The sequence below is a fragment of the Sciurus carolinensis genome, chromosome 4 (assembly GCF_902686445.1).
Source record: "Sciurus carolinensis chromosome 4, mSciCar1.2, whole genome shotgun sequence".
In the NCBI taxonomy this organism is placed as follows: Eukaryota; Metazoa; Chordata; class Mammalia; order Rodentia; family Sciuridae; genus Sciurus; species Sciurus carolinensis.
Genome location: NC_062216.1, coordinates 77436491 through 77450711, shown reverse-complemented (window position 1 = coordinate 77450711; position 14221 = coordinate 77436491).

The following is a 14221-nucleotide window of genomic DNA, read 5'->3' as shown; positions in this document are numbered from 1 at the left end:
CTTATGAGCTGATTACCTTCCAAAGTCTCTGTCTCCACTAGCATCATTTTAGGGATTAGATTTCATAACAAATTTGGGGGCAATGTTAGCACTCAGTCTATTATAATAGGGAATAGTTTCTTTTATTATCTGTAATTAATAGAGAATATTTACAAATTTGTAACTCAGTGTTTGATTTTCTTATTTGGATAGAGGAGATAGGATGTGATGATAATCTCAGCATGAAGCAGGAAAGGTTGAAACAACATAACTGATTTAAAAATGTGAAAGAAAAAAACTGGAATACTGACTTGGTTGCTGAAACTGGTTTTGATCATGCAACAAGGGAATCCAGAGAATAGCCCAAGAGTGCATAATGATCAATGTCAGCAGTTCTCAGACAGTAGTGAACGTTAGAATCACCTGGAGGACTTGTTAAACACAGCAATTCCAGACTTTTTAATTCAGTAGTTCAGTGGGTTGAATCACATTCCTCCCAAATATGCCCAATTCCTTACCTCTAGTACCTGCAGATGTGACCTTACTTGGAAAAAGAATATTTGCTTATGTAATTAAGGTAGTGATTTTGAGATCTTGTTGAATTATGACAGGCCCTAAGTCCAATGATTTCTCACTCAGATTCTTTCTATAATTCCATCAAGACTGTTATGCAAAGGAAATCATACAATATGTGACCTTACCATAATTCCCTGGAGTGTCAACATTTTGTTCCTTTTTACTGCTGAGTGGTGTCCCATGAGATGGATGCACCACACAGTTTGATTAACCATTTACCGATTGAGAGACATTTTGGTTATTCCAATAGGTTTTTTTTTTTTTTTCATTTTTTTCTCTTTGCTATTACAAATAAAGCTGCTTTAAACAAGTATAGCATATATTTTGTGTGCATATATTACATTTCATTTCCTTGAAATAAATGTCCAAAAGTTCAATTGTTGGGCTCTATGGTTGATACATGTTTTTTATTTATAGGAAAGCACCAAACTATTTTCCAGAGAGGCTGTACTATTTTACATGTGAATGTAATATTTTAGCATGTGAATGATCTATTTTCTCTGAATCCTGGTGATTATTTTGGGTTGCCATTTTTATTTTATGTTATCTCTTCTGATAGGGATGTAGCGATTTCCTTTAAATTTTTTTAGAAAATTAATGAACTATTTTTTGAGCACTTCAGTTGTACAGAAAATTTAGTACAGAGTGCATGGAGAATCTCCATATACTTCTTTACCCCTCCTCCAAATGTCCCCTATTATTTATATCTAACATTATTGCAGTACATCTGTTATAATTGATAAGGTAATATTCACACATTATCATTAACTATGGTTCATAGTTCACATTGGTTTCACTCTGTGTTTTATAATCTATGGATTTTGATAAATGTATAGTGATACATATCTACCATTACCATATCTAACAACAGTTCCACTGCCCTAAAAATCCCATGTTCCGTCTGTCATCTCTTCCTCTTCCTTGAGGTTCTGACAAACACTGATATTTTATTCTCCCCAGTCTGCCTCTTCCAGAATGTGGCATAGTTAGAATAATACAGCATGTAGCCTTTTCAGATTAATTCCTTTCATTTAGCAATAGGCATGTAAGTTTCTTTCATGACTCTCTGAGGCTTTGAGGCTCATAGGATCCTATATTATTTATTAAATTACTTCTACTAAGTGAGTGATTTTCTAGTGTATAGCCAACGTTTTGGGAAGGGGAGTATGAATAAAGGGCAAGAAAATGCAGTCAACAACATGGACTCAGGATAACAATAACTAGAAGGCAGGTGTCCTTTATCACTGGAGAGTATATCAGACCTAATTTAAGTGATTTCTCTGATCTGCTCAGCCCTGTCCTCCCCACTTATTTGGATGCTTGCCCAGCTTCCCAGCCAGGGTAGCCTTAGCTATGCCTGTTCTGTGCCTAGGGTTTTAAAATTAGGTTTTCACAACCTCTATGAAGGTCAGGCTTTAGCATGGCCTCCAGAATGTTCCCCTTGGCAGGAACCATTGCAGATCCAGTGCTCAGTTTGACTGGATCCCTGAGTTGTGACTTTCCAGAGGCTACCTAAAGTGTTCAGGTAACACAATCCAGAAATGCAGAAAAGTATGCAGTAATTCACCATATGGCAGACTTTCACCTGTGAAAAACAGGAGACAGGGAAGCAGCTGCCAGTTCATTGCTAGACCCTTGCTGCAACATAATGGGCTATTTGAAGATGCAGTGTTTGTGAGATGTTCCATGTGAATGAGTAAAAAAATTCTTTTGAAACTGTGGGCAGCCTGAAAATGTCCACTCATGCTCCCTTTTCTTCCTTTCCTGAACCTTTTCCCTTTCTTTTTTTTCCATTCTTGTTTCCTTTAGATTTCACCCCTCTCTCATTAAGTGTTTCACATAATATTTGCTTTGGACATTGTTCTCCAAGGAAATGTGGGCTAAGATGGTGCTCCCTATTGAAAGCAGTCTTCCAGGGGAAATTGTGATGAAGATTGGTCTGCATCTTATAGTTCCTCTCAATATAAGTATAGACACCAGTAACCAGTGAGAAAAACTATATTTACAATATATTAGGTGGAAGAATTCTCTATTACTTTCGGTTCTTTCATCAGGATCCAAACCACATCTGGAGAGGAAAATACAGGAATAATTGATCACATGCTATCTTAAGCCTACTTTGGAAGTGAGAACTCAAATCTCTTCCCTACAAAATATATAGTTATTTGTATCACTACTATTATGTTGTCAAGTCATTCAGGGGGTTTATATTTAATCATGAGTGATTAAAAATTATTACTGAAAATGCTTTTGAATGTAGAAATGCTAATAGTATGTGACCATCAGATACACATGGAAAACTGTTGTTGTGAATAGCTATCAAGTGTCTAGAAGATATAATATACTATTTCTTGACCTTTCGGTTAAGATCAAGTATAGAAGATATGAACTTCAATATTTTCTCCTTCTCTTCTATTCCTTTTCCTTCCTTTCCCCCTCTTCCTCCTCCTCTTCCTGCTTCTCCTCATTCTCTCTCTCTCTCTCTCTCTCTCTCTCTCTCTCTCCCTCTCTCTCTCTCTCTCTCTCTTTCTCCCTCTCTCTCTCTCTCTCCCTCTCTCTCTCTCTCTCTTTCTGTTTCTTTTCTTTTGTGGTGCCGAGAATCTAACCCAGGGTTTGGTGCATGCTAAGCATGTGCTTTACCACAGAGCTGTATCCCCAACTACAATATTTTCATGTAAGGAAAAGAAATAAAGAGCAAACCAAGTCAGTGTCCACTGTCTGAGGCTAAAAACTAAGAGTCACAAGTTACCTCCTAAACTTTGGTGTGAATGATGCAGAAAGCACAAGATGGAGGACTTAACACTGAGGCTGAACATCTGTATTGGGAGATTTCCCTCAGTGTAGTCAAGTCCTGGGTTCCCAGTATGCCTGCTATGGCAGGAGCAGTTAGAGGGTAATTATATCATTGCAATAGTCCAAAGACCCTAAAGGTAAAGGAGGGCATAATGGAGATAGTCCAATTTTTAAAATTTGTGTAAAAAAGTATAAGAATATATTTTGGAGGGGTTATTGTACAAGGTCAAGAACACTTATTAAAGCATTAGCTGACAAAATGAATGGGTGGTGGGAATGAGAATTTATAAACATGTGCTACAACTTTATGACTTACTGAAGAAGTAAGGATATTGGTATTTAAGAATATTTTTGTAGAGTCTATATGATTATCAGTGATGTCTTCTCCCCCTTCCCTTTCTACTGTAATTTTCTATAGGAAGCACTGGTGGAATCTATCATTGTGATGCAGATTAACAAACTAGATTGGATGGGGAGGACTGCCAGGCACTGGGAGGCCCTATATTTGAGGTAGATACAATGATTAACAGGACTTTGTGTCTTTCATTACTGAGGAGAGGGAAAAGCCTCTTTCTTGGTGTGGCAGATAGTCCTTATTTAGGTAGAAGCATGAAGCTATTACATAAGATTTAAATTTGGATATGAGGAAATGGAATGAGTGTTGGGGTGGACTATGTGACTGTGGGCCTATTTGTGCTCATATCTCATCCTTGCTCTTTCCTTGTTCAGTTCCTACTGTGTTTGAGGCAAAACTCAAGTGCTGTGGATGCTTTACAGGGAGTTTGCAGTCACAGGACAGTGAAAATGAAGGAAAGGGAAGTGAATCAAGGAAGGATAGAAAACAAATACGAGGCAGTGCATTTTCAGAGCTGACCACTTGACCATGGGAACATACCCGTGCAGAAGCACTGTAACTCTTCCCTTTGAGGGAGGGTGAATGGGAAAGGACATTTACCTGCCAATTTCTTTCCATCTCTTCACTCCCATTGGTTATAGTTTACCCCAAGTGAGAACAAGTAACCTGCACTTCTAACTTGTATAACCATGGCAAATTCAAATTTCATGTCCTGTGGCGTCGTTCCTTTCAGAGTCTGGAAATGGTGGGCAGAGCTGGAGATAGAAATTGTGGACTCCAGAGTGGAATCACTCAGGCTCACATCTAGGTGAATGTTGCAGGGGCAACTGTACAAGCAAGTGGCTAAGCACCTGAGAGACCTAGGATGATGAAGCTGAGAATCTGGGAAAATACCCAAGATGTGTTCTTGAGAATCTCAGGAGGTATATAAAATATGTTCCGTATAACCAGGTTCCCTGATTCAGGGTGGATTTCTTCAATAGGAGGTTCTAACAGGAAACTGGAGGGTGGGCGAAAGAGAGAAAAGTAGGGCATTTTTAACCCTCCCTGCTTTCAGTGACATCTCCCGCTACAGCCTCTTGTCTTACCTCTCGTTGGATGAATTTGTGGTCCTAGCTACTGTAAATTATCCTAGCTCTAGAAACATCACCTCCTTCCTTCCTTGTGTCTAATTAGGAGGTGATAGTCTTGACATTCCTAACCTTTGTTTTCTTATTGACTCCTTGAGTCTTAGAATCTTTGTCACCTGCTTCATTAATTCCTTGAATTAAATTCCCTCTGCTTAGAGGGAATAGAGAGATTTCTATTTTCCTTGCTAATTTTATGGATATACAAATATGGATATATTTCCTCATTATATAATTATAACAATGCTAGGAGATATCACTATCCCCATTTTATACATGAGAAAATTGAGGTTTAGTCAGATTGTATGTTTGATTTGGATCCAGAATATGTCTCAAAAGCTCATGTGTAGAAAGGATTGTTCTCAGTGCAGCAATGTTCAGAGGTGGTGCTTTTAGGCAATGATTGGATCATGAGGATTCTGAGCTCATTAGTGGATTAATCCATCTAATAAGTAGATTAATCCATCAAATGAATTTGATAGCTGTATGTATTTCTGGCAGGTGGAATCTAGTTGGAGGAAGTAGGTCACTAGGGCTGTGACCTAGAAGGATTCATCTTGTCCTTGGCCTCCTCCTCTTTCTCTGCTTCCCTGATGCCATGAACTGAGTAACTTTGCTTTGCCTTGTCCTTCTGCCATGATGTTCTGCCTCACCTTAGGACTAAAGAAATGGAGTCAACCTAACATGAACTGAGACCTCTGAAATTGTGAGCCCAAAATAAATGTTTTCATCTCTAAGTTGTTCTTGTAAGGTATTTTTTATCACAGCGGTGAAAAACTAACTCATCCAGTCCTTTTGAGAGTGCAAAGTCATTCAGCATAACCAGGAGATAGGAGAGTGAAGAGAGGTTTATTATTAATACAAATAAGGAGAGCACTGGGGATAATTCCCAAAGCAGTGTCTCTCTCCAAACAAGAAAATCAAGGAACTTTTATTGCAGAAACTAATGTATGTTAGTATTGAAAAGACTCTTTATCACATGTAGAAGCAGGTACACTCCACATTCAGTTGGAGATCATGCTGCTTCATACATCACATATTCAAAAATGACAAACAGGAACACCTCCGAGGTAGAGAATTTAGTATTAAACTGAAAAAAATTTACATTAGATCACCAAAAAGAATTCATCAGAATTAAAGAAATTGTGGTATATATACACAATGGAATATTACACAGCCATAAAGAAGAACGGCTGACATTTGTCAGTAAATGTATGGATCTGGAGAATATCATGCTAAGTGAAATAAGACAATCCCCAAAATCCAAAGTTTGATTTTTTTTTTTTTTTCTGATAGACAGAAGCTAAACCACAATAAAGTGTGTTGGCGGGGAGGGGGGAGTAAGAAGAGAAGTTCAGTAGATTAGACAAAGGGTAATGAAAGGAAGGGAGGACGAATAGGAATAGGAAAGACAGTAGAATAAATCTAACATAATTTTCCTATGTACACATATGAAATTACTTAAGTGAACACCACCATTGTGCCCATTCACAAGAATGGGGTTCCTAATTAGAATAAAATACATCCTATGCTTGTATAATTTTATCAAAATGGATTCTATTGTCATGTATAACTAAGCACAACCAATAAAATAAAAAAAAATTAAAAAAGAATCCATCCGAGCGAGTCAGTGATGTTTGGCAAATTCCTTGTGTATTCTGTGGAGGGCCTTATCCGAAACAAAAGAACAACTTGAGGGAGAGTTCAGTCTTTGAAAGGGGAAGGACATCTCCCTCCCTGGTTCTCCGTAAGCATCGGTGTTCCCCTAAAAGTTCCTTCCTAGTAGCTAAAAACATGGCTTTCCTTTTCCCATTTTTAGAGCAAAATTATTTTTCTCAAGATTCAGCTTAAATGTCACATCCTTGTATAGTTGCTCATAAACACCTCATTTTCTTTCACTTGGTAATTTGGTTTACATTGCATAAATGTTTGTTATTTGAATCACACTGAAAAATATTTCTTCACATATTTCCATGATTTTTATAAATTTTAAACACATTTATTCCCTCACCTAGTAGTAGTTTGTATTTTGTAATTAAAGCAATACGAAACAAAACCCAATGGTGACTTATCAGACAATCCAGAGGAGCAATGGTGAAAAACAAAACAGAGGAATGCTGTGAGATTTCATTGGAAAACTCTTTCAGGGTAATTATTGTGAAAAACTGTTGGAGGAAATAAAGCCCTGGGTGGTATGTATTTAAAGTGTCAGATATTCAAAATGCACTTCGAAGATAAATAATAAGGAAATACTTAAAAGTTTATTTTTAGTCAAGAAGTATGTATTCAACAATTGCTGTGTATAGGAAGCTATGGTGAGCACTGGAAATTAAAAATGAGTATGACATAGTCACAGCCAAAAACCAGGGAACTTGGCAAAGACAAAAGCATTAATTAAAAGTATCCAGGAGAGCAAATTACTTCTTAATGAGGAATCAATATTCTAATTAGGGAGACACCAAGAGTATACAGAATGTATATTAAATACAGGGTAGTTATCAAGTTGGAAAATACAAGTAATAGTTTTCTTTTACTTTTTAGGGATTAATTGCTTTTCTGGAATGTGCAGGTTTATACTGTGAAAATTATTGGAGACAACTCAAAAGCATGGGCAGAGATTGAAGGAAATGTTTCACTCACTACTATAGCTATTCCTATGGTGCATAACACATTGCTAATGGGGATGAATACACTGAACATATCATACAACACCATCACATTAAAAAGTGATAGCAACAAATGTCATTATATTGCTTTATGTTTCCATATTTGTTGGTCAAGTTGTACATATAATGTAACACATCCTATATAATATAATTTAAATATTTTGGCCATTATCCTTTTTTTCTTTCACTAAAAGTAAAGAAAGTTGTGCTATGTTCTTTTGAATAATTTAGCAAAGTAAAACCTAAGAACAGTGCTACTCATAAAATTAATTTTTGGTATTTATAATCTTTTCTCTGGCTGATGAAGAAACAATTTTTCTTTCTCCCCATAATTCAGATTTGAAATGTTCCTAAAGCAGATTTGTAATGTTCCTTATGCATTTTCTCCTTTAACTCTGTCTGCAACTGCATGGCAGGTGCTACCATGACACTCTTATCTCCTCTGAGTTCTGACTGGGATTTCCTGTCTTTATGCAAACATTGAGAAAAGATGAGATCTGTATATGGAAACTACATGTAAAGCGATTGCAGAGATTCTTAGCTAACTCATTTACAGTTTTGACTAGATTATTTCTTGTTTCCCTCTCTTTCTTCTTACCTCTTACCTCTTCTCTTTTTCATTTTTTTCTTGTTCTCTGTGCCTCTCTCCTTTTTTTTTTTTTTTGCTTAACACAGAACCTAGAGAGCAGAATCTTCTTAATCTACTCATTTATAGTATCTGCCCTCCATTTATCAAATATATGTAGTTTATAGGTACTTGTTTCTTTGGCTCCATTTTCTAGGCAAAAAAAAAGAGAGAGAGAGAGAAATTGTCCTGAAAATAATAAGTAAACTTTAAGAATTCTGATCAGACTAGCAACTCTCAGAGTACCTGTGAAATGTCAAGATCTCCTGGAGACACTTGAGATATCTGAGAATATTTGCTGCTGTTCTGGGTATCATGTACTTTCTTCCTGTTCAACATTGATCAGGGAAAGCAAGCCAGCCTCAACTGTTTCTGAACGAATTGTTTGTGCATCTATCAGGTAAGGACAAAGGAGACCTAGGCTATTGATTTTGGAGAGTGAGTTACCATCTTAAATTGTATTTGATGGGTATTGATTTGAACTTCAGGGACAATAAACTCAGAACACTAGAACTTTAGGGTAGAGGACCAAATCACTTTGGTTAGAATATTTTCAGTAGAACTTAGTTAAATTTAAAAAAGGTCTAGTTATGGAATAATTCAGGACTCTTCAATATTTCTTTCTTTTGCAATTGAATAAAAAAATTATGCAGACTGAAAAAAGTGAAGTAGGTATGTTTAACTTTTCCTTTCTACAGGGATAATATTTAGTTGAATATTTTGTATTATCTTTTTAAGTTAGCATTTATTCTTAGTTTATAATGAACTAGAAAGAGATGTTTTTATTATCTAGAGGCATATAGATAATCTATGGTATGAGATTTTGTTCTTTATAAGTTAAAAACTTTTAAAAACAAACCCTTTGTATTTCGGTTTAGGACAAAGTCATTCAAGGAAATAAAATAATTCTTTCATAAATACCTTGAAACATAATTAATTGCTTCTTTCATTTAGTTTTCTTTGTACAAAATTATCTTCTTTAATAGAACATTTTGTTCAACAGTATATTTAACTATTACAATGTAAAAGGCTTTATACTTGGTATTGATATTAATAAGATAAGTAATTCACAGACATTTCCCTGAGGCAGATATACCTATAAGTAATTGAAATGCAATGTGGTGAGGACATTAGTAATTCTACAGTTAACGGTGTTCTGTTGGAGTTGACCTTGTTGAAGTATAGAATGTTACTAAGGAAGATTTTTAAAAGACATTCATTCATTCGGGTTTGGAAGAAGAGAATGCATTTTTCCATTTGGATACATTAGCAACCTACCTATAGCTGTCATCAGTTTCAATGTGTCCCTTATCATGCGGAAGAGAAGAGTCACACTGAATTAAAAATACAAGTTGATTGTCCAATGTGGAGAAACAGACTTATGGGAAAAGTAGAATGGGAACATCAGAACAATTCTGGATTTATTATCACAATAGCTATAAATTTTGTTTTTCCATTGTGGCATCACAGTATAGAGCACTATGCTAAAAAAACAAAATGCTTAAGACTAAAAACAAACACAAAACAAGGTAAAACAAAACAAAACAGGAAACCATTCTGATTTGTGGTAAGGCATTAACAGTCTTGAATCTTTAGGTAACCAAAGCTGCTGTAGTTTTGGTCTGTCCTCTTCCTGAGAGCTCTGCAGGAAGGTACTGCACTGTTATTTTGATTATTTTTTTCTGATGATAGTAGGAGAGTTTCTCTGAAATGATAACATCTTATAGTTTTGTCCCATGAAAATAAACTATTTTTCCATCCATCACTATCACAACAGCATTTTCTCAGGCCTATAAAAGATCACAGATGGTGGAAACTCCAACTTTTCTTAGGAAGACCTCTCAAAGGAATTCTTGTAAGTGAAAAAGAAAATCTACTCCAATATGCTTTTTGTTACCAACTACATGTTGTGTGGGATGTATGAATTATCAATTTTTTTCTTAAATTATTGTGGAGGAAGTTCCCCTTTCCCATATTTTATTATGTTTCTATACTCTCCAGAAATGACTGAAAAGAATATTTACACAGTGATGAAATTTCATGATAAAAGGAAGAAAATATAATCCAGAACTTCTGACAGGATATATGATTATGGTAAGCATCTATTCTCACAGAATCATAAACTTTGAATAGGATCTTATATGTCCAGTAATTCAACAAACTTGTGAATTTATCTTTATAACTTCCCTACCAACTACTTATCTACCATGTTGGAAAAACTCCAGGGAAATAGAACTCATTTTTCCCCTAAAGCAATCAATCATGGACTTTTAACTTCTCCTTGAATATTTTTCTTTATTTTTGGATTAAAATATTTCTTCCTGTAACTGATATGCACATATCCTACTTATATACCTTTAAGTGGTGAGAAAGTCTTCAGAATATTCCTAGTGACTTCTAAGGCTGAGTCGAACATCTCAGGGCAACAGGTCATTATAACTTCCTGTATCTGCAAATTATGATAGTGCAGAAAGTGCGCCTAGTACAGTGAAGATGTTTTATTTGATATAAAATCTAATAGAGTCAGATAAGACCCTTGTTATTTAAGGAAATACTACTAATGTTGGACAATTGTCTAAATGTATTATACAGTAATGTTAGGGTTCATAACCATTCTTTAATCTCTTTTGATTATGCTATTCAATAATCCAGTGGATACTTCATGCCGAGACTTGTTTCCTCTGTCACCAGATGGCCATTCTAGTAGAACTGAAAGAAAAAATCTTGTCTTTTATGGTTTCGGAATGCTTTAGCAAACACCTTACACATAAAAGTCTGACTTACAATGTTTTTTGCCTTTGTAGTTATAGCAGTTGTAAAAAACGAATAGAAGAAAATGAATTCATGTGCTATATTTTATAGTGAGTGACATTGGGAATTTTAATTTAGGATGATGTGAATCTTATTCTAATTTAATGGTTTATTAGTGTTAACATTTTGCATATTAGCCATTTATACCTAGATAATGATTGTTTCTTTTTACTAAAATAGCCATCTGTTGACAGAGGAAACAAGTCTCAGCATGAAGTATCTTGTATGTGTAAAGTGTAGTATCTGCACACATATGTAGATGCATTCATTTAAAAAACTTGATAGCATGTTTCAATGAAAAGATTTTCTTTTTACTTTTTCTTTTTTTGATACTGAGGTTTGAACCCAGGGGTGCTTAACCACTGGGTTACGTCCCCAGCCCTTTTCATTTTTATTTTGAGACAGGGTCTTTCTAAGTTGCTTTGGGCCTTGCTAAATTTTTGAGACTGGCTTTGAACTTAACCATCCTCCTGCCTCATCCTCCCGAGCCACTGGAATTATAAGGCATGTGCCACCACGACCAGCTCAATGAAAAATATTTTTTTCACTTTTTTAAAAATTATTTTTTGATTCATTGTATACAAATGGGGTACAACTTTTCATTTCTCTGGTTGAACACCAAGTAGAGTCACACCGTTGGTGTAATCATATATGTACATAGAGTAATGATGCTTGTCTTATTCTCTTTCCTTCCCTCTGCCCCCTCCCCACCCCTCAGTTTCCTCTACACAATCCATCTTCCTCCATTCTTGCCTTACATCATCCCCATCCCATTATGTATCATCATCCACTTATCAGAGAAGTTATTCAGCCTTTGGTTTTTGTGATCGGCTTATCTCACTTAGCATGATGTTCTCCAGCTCCATCCATTTACCTTCAAATGCCATAATTTTATTCTTCTTTATGGCTGAATAACATTTCATTGTGTATATATACCACAGTTTCTTTATTCATATTGAAGGGCATCTAGGTACTAACTATTGTGAATTGAGCTGCTATAAACATTGATGTGGCTGTGTCACTGTAGTATGCTGATTTTAAGTCCTTTGAGTATAGGTCAAGGAGTGGGATAGCTGGGTCAAATGGTGGTTCCATTTCAAGTTTTCTAAGGAATCTCTATGCTGCTTTCCAGAGTGGCTGCACCAATTTGCAATCCCACCAGCAATGTATGAGTGTACCTTTTCCCCCACATCCTCGTCAACACCCATTGTTGCTTATATTCTTGATAATCGCCATTCTAATTGGGGAAGATTTTCTTAAACTCATCTTTGGGCTGTGTTCTATTTCACGCTGCTACCATCTCCAATAATTTGATGCTTCTGTAATTATATTTTGTCCTATGTTATTAAAATGTTTTGTTTGAAACACTGTTGTAATATTACTTTAAAAATGTACTTTAATTTCATTCACCTGGTTTATCATCCTAATATGCTCTTGCTTTCATATAATTTCAAATTACTTTCTTGCAGGTCAACCCTGTTCCAGGTACTGTGCTAGGTACTGGTGATTCTAAGAAGATATTGCATTTTATTTTTTGTTGATGTTTTCTGCCATGCTTTCTTCAATTAGACTAAAACATTCTCAAAACCAGAAATTATACCCAAACACCTGTCTTGGCACATATGAGATCCAAAAGGAGGTCAGTGTGGGAAGAGATGATGGGAGTATGAGAGTCACAGAAAAGGAAGCTAAAGAAGCAAAGACCAGATAATCAGGTAATTATGGATGTATATCTTACATTCAAAGGAAGTCATTAAAAGTTTTTAAGTTGAGGGGAGAAAGAGAAAAATTAGAATTTTAAGAGGATAGTCTGGCTACTGTGTGAAGACTATATTAGATGGGGGTGAGCAGGTATAATCTGAAATTTCAATATTGTGTGAGGTATTAAAGTAGTTATGAATCTCATACTGTAGGAAAAGTAGGCAATGGCGACCTCATTTGTTAAATAAATATAAAATAAAATGGACTGAAGTTTAAAAATAAAACTGTGACTATAGATTGACTCCATCTCCCAGGCTACTCGCTTTTTAAAAAATGACAAGATGATAGGCATTTTTGCTTACTTCACATTTATGAGCTCTAGTTCCAAGCTTTTGGACACTAATATTGTAGGCTTTTTAAGAGTACTAGGAGTCTTTGGAATTCAGTTGATTTCGTGTATCGAGAAGGGAAAAATTAAAGTAGGATCAGTAATATGTTTTACTGTTATTAGAAAACAAGGAAACATTTAAGACAAAGGGTGCTGCTGTCAAATTAAAAGAGATGCATTGGTGCAATTAATGGAAGGATGAAGGATAGTCCTACGGAAGAGTAAAAAGTTATAAGAATAACAAAAAATGAAGTTTAGAAACTATCATATTTAGGATTAAGTATACTCCATTTATATGTGATTTATCAAAATGCATAAATGCATTCTACTGTCATGACTAACTAGAACAAATAAAATTTTTAAAGTAAGATATTTAATAAATATTGTAATGATTTCTGTGTGTGTGTGCGTATGTGTGTGTATTTTGGGGGGGGCAGGGGCAGAAATTGAAGCAAGAGGTGCTTTACCATTCCTAGTCTTTTTTACTTTTTGTTTTGAGACAGGATGTCACTAAGTTGCTTAGGGCCTTGCTAAATTGGTGAGGCTGGCTCCAACTTGAAATTCTCCTGTATCAGCCTCCTGAGCAGCTGGAATTATAGATGTGGGCCTTTTGCCTGTCTGCTTAGGTCCTCTCTAAATTGTTGTGGCTGGCCTTGAAATTGCCATCCTCCTGCCTCAGACTCCCCAGTCACTGGGATTATAGGCTTGTGCCACTGCACCTAGCATACTTGGATGTATTTGTAAATTAACGTGCATGAAGTACTCAAAAGAGTTAGCTAAACTAAACCTTGATTGCACTTTTAATTTTGTAGAAGACTTCATTAGAGTTATTGAAATTAATGTTCAAATGTTTGAAAATGTTTCAAATTCTTTTAAATAAGGAATTTGTTAGCTATTTCTTTGTAGCAAATTATCCCAAAAGTTATCTCACACCTTTCATGGGTCAGGTATCCAGACAGGACCGAGTTGGGTGATTCTGAATTAGGATTTTTCACAAGGCCATCACGGAATGTGGACAAGGGTTACAGCCATCTGAAGATTCTGTTAGGAGGGATCCGCTTCCAGCCTTGCTGGCGTACTATATTGGCTTTTCTCAGGTCCTCCCCAGGCTATTGATGGGAGACATCAGTTCCTTTGCCATGTCGACCTCTCTCTGGTATTATTTACAATCATGATCGATTGTTTCCTGTGTGATGGGGG